The sequence below is a fragment of the Rhyacophila brunnea genome, unplaced genomic scaffold (assembly GCF_057557595.1).
Source record: "Rhyacophila brunnea isolate RB1 unplaced genomic scaffold, BYU_Rbru_1.0 scaffold_14, whole genome shotgun sequence".
Classification (NCBI taxonomy): Eukaryota; Metazoa; Arthropoda; class Insecta; order Trichoptera; family Rhyacophilidae; genus Rhyacophila; species Rhyacophila brunnea.
In genome coordinates this window covers 18,109,187-18,121,350 of record NW_028232796.1, presented here as the reverse complement: position 1 = coordinate 18,121,350, position 12,164 = coordinate 18,109,187, and the positions used below count along the sequence as shown (strand labels likewise).

General features: G+C 32.2%; 1 protein-coding gene and 1 pseudogene across 2 annotated transcripts in view; one reads left to right on the top strand and one right to left on the bottom strand.

The window, feature by feature from the left end:
- Nucleotides 1–12,164, top strand: part of LOC147075677 (uncharacterized) — a 367,777-nt gene that overhangs the window by 191,381 nt on the left and 164,232 nt on the right. The window lies entirely within an intron of this gene.
- Nucleotides 11,140–11,424, bottom strand: LOC147075678 (cytochrome c oxidase subunit FA4 pseudogene; annotated as a pseudogene).

The window sequence follows — 12,164 nt, the reverse complement described above, 5'->3', positions numbered from 1 at the left end:
CAGAATCGCTGCATTCACAGTGTCAACCCAGTAGTCATAAGAGTGAAAGATTGATTTTTAATTGATAACAGAATGGTAATTGACCCTTTCTTGATAGGATACGTTTTCTGTGATTCTGATTGTATTTTCGTATCATATAAATGCTGAAATTATTAAAAAAATCATACTATTTATTTCAAATAAGTATTTTTTTATATTATATATTATAGTTATAGCTTGTCAAGGCAAATTATTTGACATTTAACACGTCAATAATTGTTTTACTGCGACACACTGTACGGGTGCTACGCGTGGCAATTGTTGGGCGACAAACGATATTCATGCTTTAATTACACACTATCACATGACATTTTTATCTGTTATCCATAAACTCCATCTTACTTATTAAGCTATCTTGAATAGTTTTTAAATTGTCAGCATTTTAAATAACCTTTTGTTGCGACTTTGCTCTACGTCAAAAAATAGCGCCTCCGCATATTGACGTAAGTTAAACGAAGAGCTTCATCCTAGTAACTGTTGGTAATGATTAAAGATTATAATGAAAGTGGTTTGTTACAATAACTTTAATACTATAAACAATATTATAGTATAGTAGCCTCCAGCTACTATTTCTAGTTCAAAGCCTCACTTTAATCTAGCGCAAAATTTTCTATAAGTACAAACCCCTCCAAACAATATTCTCATTCAAACCGTGACCAGTAATAGCCTCGTAATACGTAATAATACCGAGTAAAGCTGTTGAGATGGAATATCATAGGAAATTCTGCTTTAGGGCCTTTTTGTGAAATAAATAACGATGGCGTTTCCTTCCTCGCTGTTGAACCATATTATATGCGCGGGAAATAATATTTTAAATTACAATTCAGTGCAATAGTAGCACGTTTTTTATTTTTATTTATTAAATAAGTAGTATTAATTTTATTTAACTTAGACACAACACATAACAAACGAATGTTATTATAATACAGATAGTTCTCTTTTATTTATTTATTCATAAAAAAACAGTATTATGGCATACAGCGATTGCTTAGTACAAAATATAAAAATGACTTAATCACAAATATAACCAATATAACAAGAAAATAGAAGAGAACGTATGTTCTTACTTAAATAACAAAATAATAAAAACACTTATAAATTTAACACATATACGAATGTTATGTACTGTTCCATGACAAAACAAAACAGTGACAACACAGAACACGACAAAACAGAACACGACAAAACAGAACATGACAAAACAGAACATGACAAAACAGAACAGTGACAAAACAGAACAGTGACAAAACAGAACAACGATAAATATAACTATGACCTTTCAGAAAAAATATAAATTTAATATTGAAATTGGCCTATCTCTATTATGTTGATAGATTTTTAATAGCACAGATTTTCAATACGCCATAAGAAATCAAATTATATTCGTAATTTTTGCATTACTAATCGCTAGAAAGCCTCAAATAAACTTATCTCGGTGTTGCCGGCAAGCTTAGGATATCTCATCGTAATCAATATAATATGTTCAAAATGATTGGGTGACTAGTTACAACGAAATAATCAGTTTAATAAATTAAGGTATTTACGCCGAATGGCCAACGTGCAGTGATTACATTATACAATTTTATATACTCTATATATATATATAAATGCATTATTTTCAAAATAACGGTACTTATTGTAAAAAAAGTGAAAGTAATATTATACCTTGATGATTTCACTTAAAAATTGTTTTTTTTTATATTAAATATTTATATATAAGTATAATATGTATTTCGTTTAAAATTTAATTAATAAATAGATTCCATAAAAATTAATGGTTCATTTTTCCCCTGGCTGTTTTGTTTTGTCACTGTTCTGTTTTGTCATATTCTGTCTTGTCATTTTCTGTTTTGTCGTGTTCTGTTTTGTCACTGTTCTGTTTTGTCCGGTCACCGTTATATACATACTTTTAAAAAAAATTACCTTTATGGTGCCATCAAACAAGTTAATCGCACGATATACAGCATCATGAAACACCAAATCCGTCCTGCGACTGAGTATCATAAACACCGCAGAGTTACGAGTTATATTTGTGCGAACACGAAAAATGATATTAATTTTTCCAGTATAAACGGATTGTAAATAAGAATAAATGCATCGGATGGACAGAGATTGCATTGATAGCATACTCAGAATAAAACGAATCGGAAAATTCTTTTTATTATCATTATCATAAGGAAAGTTATATAGTAACTGTATAACCAAAATGTTGATCAAAACATGGACTGTAAAATAAGGGTATCTATATATAATTTTATTTCTAAATTTGAGAATTTGTGTAGTGAACAATAAACTCAACCATTCCACTAATTGTTTTTTTTTTGTATTGCTCCTTGATATGAAAATGTATGAAAACTACTCCTCTAGTTATTATTGTGTAAAAAGTCCCTAAATTAAATTTAAATCTCTAAGTGTCATAATTTCAGATGCCTTCAATATTAACTTTCCTACCGTATTCTTCCCACTTAGTGTTATTGAATATAGCTTTCGTTATATGAAACTTCTTTGGCTATCATTTCGCATATTTCCAGCTGAACAAAATATGAACATGGAAAATGAAGAATTCGATCAAATTATCGTTATGAACGGTTATGAGAGAGCTTTTTTCCAATCCATTGCCAAGGGCTTTAATAGCTAACTCACTATGTAACTTCCACGCATACCTAGCATATTATTATTTATAGTAAGAAAAACCAAGACATTTTCGAGTTTGTTATGCCAATAGGCTTTTTAATATTATAAGCATTACATAAAATCATTTCTGTGTTATCACTCCAGTTTTTATCCCACACAATAAAATAGTCATGAAATATATATTTTTGTAATAAAATAATGTTTTTTTTAGAATCATTAATAACCATGTCCTTGCTTTTTTGTGCAAGGTGATTGTTAGTAATTTTGAAACATCACTAATACAGAGGCTTTAAGAAAAACACATAAATATTGTGTTCTCACCGGGAATTGAACCCAGAACTCTCAGGCGGAAGGCCAGCGCCTTACGCACTGCACCACGAGAGCCGCCTAATAAATAAGGTTACCTTATAATAAATTGCACTATGCTCACTATCAGGAAGCTAACACTTTTATCAATTCTGTCTCTTTACTCTCAGTTCAATTACATCAGTCTAATACTCCCGGCTCTATTTTTTCTTCCACTATATTAAAAAAGAGCTTCAAGGTATCTTATAGGTACCTTTGAAACCTGGCCTGTCCAAAAAATTCATGTCACTTTCACGCGTGATGCGACGGGGGGATCACTTTCACGCGTGATGCGATACATTGATATGTACAACGCGTGCAATTTGTAGTTTTGGTACCTTCGTAGCATACAACTCCGATCAGTGACGTATCGTGAGGGTATGCAGGACATACGATGCTTAAGGGTAGCACATTATTAAAGGCAAAAAATGTAGGAACGAATACAAATATTACAACTTTTGAGAGCTGTGGCAGTTTTTAATTAACCAGACCATATGGTTGGTTCATCAGAAAGCAACGAATTAGCTTAAAAAAATAATCGAAGCATTAAAAATTCTGACAACATAACTATTGTTGTTCTGTAATACCCATTGTAATGCAATTGTTATGATGGTTTATCGCACAGGCATTTTTTTACAAGGGTGCTTCTAAATATGTCAGTGCCACATACCTCTACTTCCCTAAAACCACCACTGTACGCCAGAAGTTTTCTTAGAAATTCTCAGTAGGTTGTGTGTATGTCAATTTAAAAAAAGGATATTTTGGCTATTAAAGATAGTCTAAAACAGGGGGGGGGGCAAACTGCGGCCCGCGGGCTGCATGTGGCCCGCCGGGTATTTTTTTGTGGCCCGCCATCATTGTACTTCTGATTACGAATAACTTTTTTATAATTTTTTAAAAAATATTGACAATAGATTAAAATTTGAAGAATTTGTTGTTTCGTAAATGTATTATCTCAGTACGCCTTCCTTGCGCCTCGTCTCACACTATGTAACAACTATTTTCTACGTTGAAGATCGTGACACATTTAAATACTTTTAACTCCGCGTTTTAAGGAAAAAAAATATATGCCCATAATATGGTAAAAAGTTTGAATGGATTTCAATTAAAACTCAAGTTATTCCTTCGACAATTAATATCGAATAACGACGTGGACCACTTTCCAACTTTGAAGTTGCTGAATATATCAGAATATAGATTTGAAGAATATGGTAAAATTATTAAAGCTCTGAATGACGATTTTTCACAATGATTTGGTGACTTCCGAAAAATTGAGACAAGTTCAGCAATAGTACGCGATCCATTTTCAATAGATATTGATAGTGTACCGACAGAGCTACAACTTGAGATTTTTGATCTGCGGTGTGACACTGATTTAAGAAAATTGCATCGTCGTGAAGAAATCTCCAAACTTTACAATGCCCTTAATTCAGACAAATTCGACCAACTTAAAGATTATGCAAGAAAAATGTTCGTTATTTTTGGATCAACCTACATTTTTTTTCATGAACCTCCATAAAAATTCTTTACGATCAAATGTCTCCGATGCCTATTTACAAGCAGTTTTGAGAATATCAACTACAAAATTAACACCTGAATTTAAAAAAATGTTTATTTTTCGTGATAATAAACAGTGTAGGTATATCTAAAAATTGTATTTTACATGCGGCCCGCCGCTCATTTTGAATTCTTGAATTTGGCCCTTCATCTAAAAAGTTTGCCCCCCCCCTAGTCTAAAATGAATAAGTAATTTTTCAGACAATTTTGAACTAAAAATAAGACAGTACGCCATTCTAATCAAGTCTGCTTAAGGGCGTCACCTTTTCTAAAGACATCACTGGCTCTGATGACCCTTATTAATATCTTCCTTTAAAAGATTTAGAATATTCCCTTATTACGTTTTTTTACCAATAGAGTTTTATAGAGTATTGTCTTCTCTTTAATTGAGACAAGTTGTAATTTGAAAATACTTCAGAACAATACACCTTCAATTGTGATAGAATTATAGATATTAGAATGCTAGTGTAGTTATTGGATGATGTCGTTTTGAGAAGTAATGAGCAATCCATCCATATTTGCCCATGTTGAATCAACTAAAGTATTTTTGAGAATGATTCACTAACACAGTGAATGCTTCACAGATACTGAATCATACAAGAGCTTTCAACCGAATCCAGACACATAAATTGAATAAAAACGTAGTGTATGTTGGGATGAATCATTTGTAATGTAAATTACCATTTCCGCTCTTAAATGAAGCATTCGGGCCTCCACAGGGTGCAAGCTCACCATCGATGTATTCATCATAATGTAGGCTTCATTCATGTATTAATTATTCTAAATAAAACTTACTTGAATGTGCGAGTGTTAATCGAATTAAAATATAGCTTAAACATGAACACAGTTTGATTTTAAATACATACATACTATTATATATAAACAAATGATTGATGACTTTCCCAATATATCTGTATGAAATTTATAATCAAAAAATAATTTGATGCATTCATATTCAACGTGTACGGATTAAGAGGCTGCATCTTGAATATTGCACACCCTTGATTCGGCGGTTTTCATGAGTGATTAATTTGCAATCATTAATGCCAGTTATGATTTTATCTATAAGAAGCGAATACAAAGTCTTCAAATAGACAATAATTATATACATTTCCATTTGAGTCATTTTTTTGTTAACCGGGTTTTATCTTTAGGCATTTAATGTCACTATGTGCACTAACCAATGGTGAATGCAAACTAACACAGAATAGAGTTAATAAAATACAACAAATTAATTCAATAAAATAACCTTAAAAAAATACCCTAAGTCCATAGTATTAAAAATATTCTGAATTGGTTAAATTGGTAACGCCCTTTAACCGGAATTTGATGGGTAGGTACGTACTTGATTTCCGCTTGTAAGTAGGTATATTTTGTTCAAAATTTTTTCGAGAAGGTATATCAAATTATAATTAATTTTACATTAAAACTAAACATTATGAAACATAATAGTAATTACATTAGCCACCAACTCAATCGTGTTGGCGTTTGATTTGATCGTTTTTTAGTTTTGATTAACATTAATTACCAAATTGTATATTCCTCAAAAGTGTGTTGGAAAATTGGAAGGCCAATGACTACCTATCTAGCTAACTATCACGGATATTGATATATTCCAATTACGTGAGAATGAGTTTAGGTATACGTGCAATTAGACATTGTATAAATTCTTTAGCTAGGGACTATCTAGCTAACTCAATTTTGTTCCTTATACCTTATTAATAATTTATAGAAAAAAAACAAATATTATAAACTGTACGCTATCTGCCTTGATCTATAAAATATTAACTGTCGTTTGTCGGAATCGCCACTCCCCAGCTTTATCAATATATTACCTCAATTTTACCTTTGCACACATATATTCTCATGTGCAATTAAATAACATTTAATGAACAATAATTGCGATATGAGTATAATATTAATTTATTGTGGGTTTCATAACCCGTTTCACGGAATTTACGGGTTTAAAGTCAATACAGTCACTTTCATAGTGACAGTAGATGTTCGATAAATACACACTATCATGCTCATAAATTCGCGAGTTTCATTGCGTTTTTATAGCGCATAAATACTATTTCTCTCCGGCGTTTTGGACCAGTAAGGATAAAAACATCGTTAATTATTACTATGACCCACTCATATATTTTATTAGTAAACAAACATAACTTTATTTTATTGTAGACTCATGGCGTCATTTAGACTTGCTATATATAGTTAGTCACAGGCATGTCCAAAGCTTTTATCAAGATTGACCAGTCTATCGTGGGATGGGTTTTGGTCGATCGCACCAGATCATCCACATCGTGAACATTCAGTTATAATAAAATATGTTTTCATTGAGTTTTTTGAGTTATTTTTATTTCTTTAACCAGCACGTAGAAGTAATTTTAACCAGCGCATCTATTCTATACAGAAGACTACTATCAACAGCTATCGAGGGTTGTTTTTAATATGTTTGTATAGAAGTATTATAATTATTGTTACAATAAGTTAGCCGTCAAAACAGTCAAAAATGTCTATCTCGCTTTAAAATTTAGCACAGCCAACAAGAGAGGTGCTTCTAAAACATAGCACTTATTGTAACAATTAACCGTATTGTAATTGTTACAATAAGTGCTAATAATTCGATACAAAAATATGAAAAACTACCCTCGATAGCTGCCAATAGCAGTCTTGTGTATATATATCAATGATGCGCAGGAACCCTACGTAACATCTTTGTATCACTTTATTTGTATTTTAGTACTGCCGCCGTAGAAATAAAAATAAAGGAAGATATGAATCCCCGTTCTTTAAACTGAGGCTTAGCTTCTTCTTACCTCAGTAGGTTCTTTGAACAGTAGGATAGTCGTTAACCATTGAATGCAATGAGTGCCCAAAACTTATCATTTTCACAATGAACGAGTAAATAAAGTTTTATTTTGGTAGTGAACATTTGTTATTTAGCCAAATTATGATAGATTTATTTAATATGAAGAATGGTAACGGAAGATTTTAGTAGATAATTTCCAGTTTTGATAGTAGGTGTATCACAGCTGACTTGAAGTTGGAACCTACTGTATCTTTAAGGCGCAAAGTCTACTGGAAGGCCACGTGCACACGAAAACCACTAGTAATATTAGTAGCTAACAGGAAAGTTTTAACGTAGATTATAATTAGTTACCTGACAGGACCTATCGCGCGATGGTGTTACACTTTTTGTCCATACAATGTGTGCGAAGGGGAGGTTAATTTGAGGTAATCGGTCTTCGCTTGGTTGGAGGGGCAGCTCTTTCTGTCGTCCTTGTGACGTTATCAAGATAGCACTTCGACGAAATTCTTTACGATTACAACCTATCCTACTAGCATGCTACTTTGCTAAACGGATTGTACATAACGAATTCAAAGAATAATTTATATCGCCGAGGTAGAGTAAACAATGAATTAATAAACTAGTTTATCCAACTAGAAAACCATCGCCTTTTCACAATAAATGACGAGTCTCGTCACTTTGTAAAACAGGTGGGGAGCCTAATGATTAATCATTACTGACTTTCAACGTGGAAAAAGCAACCAACACGATTTGATTACGGAGTTTCTCTTACCCCAAATTATCATTATGGAGTAAATTGAAATGTGTCTAAATAACGACAAATGCGCAGATTTAGACAAGTAAATAACGTGATAAAATTAAAACGTAATAATTACAAGATAAAAAGAAGAACGTTTTTGAATTTTCTGCTGAATCATATAAACTTGACTTGACGAGCTTAAACTATCAAAAAAAATTTTACTTGATAGAAATAATACTGAAATATCATTTAGACATGTCATATTGATTTCCATAGTAACACACGTATATATTAATAATTTAGTTGCTAGGACCCCAGACCCCTAGCAACCAATAATGGTGTCGAAATAACTTTTCATACAAAACAGAATTAACTGAAAATGAAATCAATTCTACTTAAAGATGGCTAAAAGTATTATAAAATGCATTAACATCGTGTTCTGATATATTCAAAAAGTTTCAAATGTCTAGTTAGTCGGGAAGTTAGTTAAAAATCGATTACAAGATTTGTACCGGACAAAGAACCACCGGACAAATAAGAATACGAGGTAAGAAAAACGTTGTAATAAAAATGTCAAGCAGGTTGGGTTGCTCTGATGTTTTCATGAAAACTGTTTTTATTATTATTACATACCTATCAATTTTAATAATATATTTCCTAAAAAACAAATAATAATTAGTTTGTCTTAACTACCTTAGTTGTAAAAATTATATTGTAAATTTGTTTACTACTAGTCTTCAGATGATCATTAATTTGTATCACGCTAATCATATAATTTAACTGCATCGCCATTACAGTTTAGTTATTGGATATTATAATGTTATCCCAGTAGTTCAGACCAAGTATTTTCGTTGCCACAGGGCACTCTCACGACTTCGCAAATTAGATAACAAATTTGTGAGAGAAAAAAACGATAAATTGAAGAGCGTCACTTCTCAAAATTTAAATTCGCGTATTTGGAGTATAAACTCATTATTAGATTAATCCTCTCCCAAAAGACAATGAAATTATTTATTGATTATCTAAAAATACAGTATTTTATCTTTTTTAAATATTCTGTTCCTACAAATAGGTATTTCTTAAAAATTATATTTTTTTACTGAAAAATATTAACGCACTTATTTCTAAAATTTTATTATTCGCATTATTCCCAATTCAGTAATCATTTGTCATTTTATCAAAATTAACAATCATGATCTGAAAAAAAGCTTTTTAGCTTGAAATAGCTTAATTTTCCAAAAAACTCAAAAATTTTGTACAATTTTTTTTTTTTTTTAGCATGTCTATTATACATGATTTTATAAAATATACTGGAAGCATTTTTGGTTATTAATAGAATTCGTCAACGGAAATAATAGGGTGCTTATATCTTATGCATTAGTGGATTTAGGGACCCAATGCACTGACTGATTTAGAGGCTTCCCACTACCGGCGTACCAAGTAAAAATAACCTATCCAATTATTGTTGAACGTGACAGTAATGACAGATAATAATATTAGTGATGTATTTTTTATATCAGTTACAGGGATTTTGTTATGCTTATTTTGTAAAAAAAAATAATGTACGACTGGTTTGAACTGTTTCGAGGGCCCTTTTAAATCTTTTGACAAATCTATTGCGTCATTTGCGTCAAAAAAAAAAAATCGCCACTGATAATAATAGTAGGTAGGTATATATATAATCTGTGGGTTTGGGTCGAAATCCCGAAGGCCGGAATCCCGAAGGCCGAAATCCCGAATGCTGAAATCCCGAAAGCCGAAATCCCGAATACTGAAATCCCGAACGGCCGGAATCTCGAAGGCCGAAATCCCGAAAAATAAAAAAATACAAACATCAATAATTGCGCAATCTTGAATTGCGCAATTTTTACAAGAGAGAAAAAACTCATTTTTGTGGAAAATGGGTTTCTGGCTCTTGAAAAATTTTCGCAATTCAAGATAAGTGTTCAGGTTGCGCAACTTTTTGTAGGAGAGACAAAAACCCATTTGTGGGATTTCAGCATTCGGGATTTCGGCATTCGGGATTTCGGCCTTCGGGACTTCGGTTTTCGGGTTTTAGGCTTTCGGGATTTCAGCATTCGGGATTTCGGCCTTCGGGATTTCGTCCGGCACCCATAATCTGTTTGTTAGGGATAAACATTTTTGGATAAATTAATACACTCACTATTGAGAAACTCTTTTCAAGGTTCTGAATTTGTCTGATATAGTGGAAAAATAAATCAAAACAACTCGTTTATAAAACAATACGACAGGTCGATGATCTCTTTTTGTTTTGCATGGATAATTTGGAAAAATCGCATGCAAAAATGTACCTCCCTGTAATACAAAGTAATACGTATTATTGACGTTTATCGAATCCATTTATTTTAAAGTATGAAGCATAAAGTAATAATTATAATGTTTACTCGGCGGTAAATTCATGAAATTAAAAAAGAATGTAATACACGTCTTTTGTTACATAGTAATCTTTTTCAAGTTTACAAATGTCAATATTTTACCTTTGCTTAATTATTTCTTCACATAGTTTAATATGGCCGTCTTGTTTTACCTTTATTTTTACATATATCTATGTAATCATCTATTTTTTTTAATTCTCCGTGCTACTCTCTTCCGTGGGCACTTTTCAGTTTTTATATATTCAACAAAATACGCTAAAAGCATGTTCCAGATGGATAATTTAGTCAGCTGTACAAAAAAAAATAACAATAATTGTGTCGCTAGATTTCAAAATAGTCCATAATAGATAATAGGAGAAAAACAGCTTTTTGTTTTCTCAAATACACAGTCACAAGGGTGAAAGTTTATATTATTTCGAGTATAGAATATTTCAAATTAATAAATTCCACATTTTGATAATGCAGAAATATTAGAAAGCAGTAGTTCTTCAGCAATTCACAAAAAAGTCAAAAATACCTAAAGGTGGACTTGGCTGATTTTGAAATGCAGCAACACAATTCTGCCATAACATGCCGACTATTGGAGACACTCTTTATAAAATAATATGTATCACTAATTAATGAAAATCCATCGTCCTCTCCCCGTTGATATGTGAAAAATCAACATAGAATTTGGGTGGTTCTGTGTCAATTTTGCTGTAATCTCTGGTTCGTAGAACTTGTATTGCTTGTTTTTATACTCTTGCCACGGCTCCAGGTTTCCAAACTTGCTCCATGAGACGTCAGGGTTGCGGGTGGCGAGTCTCAGCGTGTATGCATCCAAGGAAACCGATCCCAACGCAAACATAAACAGGGATAAGAGAAGGATGTTTCATCAAACCGGCCAAGTCCATTCCCTGCATGTTGAAGCTGCATTTATTCAACGATTAGACGAGGAAAATACGTAAATTTTTATAATCGACTCTAGCGCTAGCGAAAAGTAAGAAAAGTTAAAATTAGAAAGTCTCTGTAAACTCAGTCAAAGTACACTTGAGTGCGAAGAGGCCTGTCTTGGGCATCTGCTCCTGAGACATTCCCAGGAGTAAACAACTGCTGATGTTTCATATCTTAGTGTAGGAGATACGCTCAATTAAGACCGAGTGTTGTACGGGGTGGGTTGGTTTGGAGGTTACTATTACGTAGTCTTATTATTGTCTATTCTTTTAACATCCAGGTTTCAACTCTGTAGTCCAGTACGAGTATGATATAGGACCTGATCGCCATCCATTGAGTACTCACAGGTATGTCCCGATTGCAGAAAAGATTAGTCGATAATTGTATATTATTTGCAGTGTTTAAATGCTCGTTAAATAACAATATATTCTTAAATATAAACAAAAATTCCATTAATACTACCGATTAAAGGTACTTGATGGAATTTGAATTTAAATTAAATATTGTATTTCTCTCTCTATCTTCTAACTCTGTGTTTTTGCCTTTTGGTGACTACACATAGTGCCTGAAGATGCCGAAAGGCGAAACCCGAGTCGCAAAAAATGGCTTAAATGAGACAGTACAAAACTTAAATCCATCAGAATGTAAATTCCATTGTTTAAAATATAAATTAAATTCAATCCATTTTAATTTTAATGAAACGCGAAAT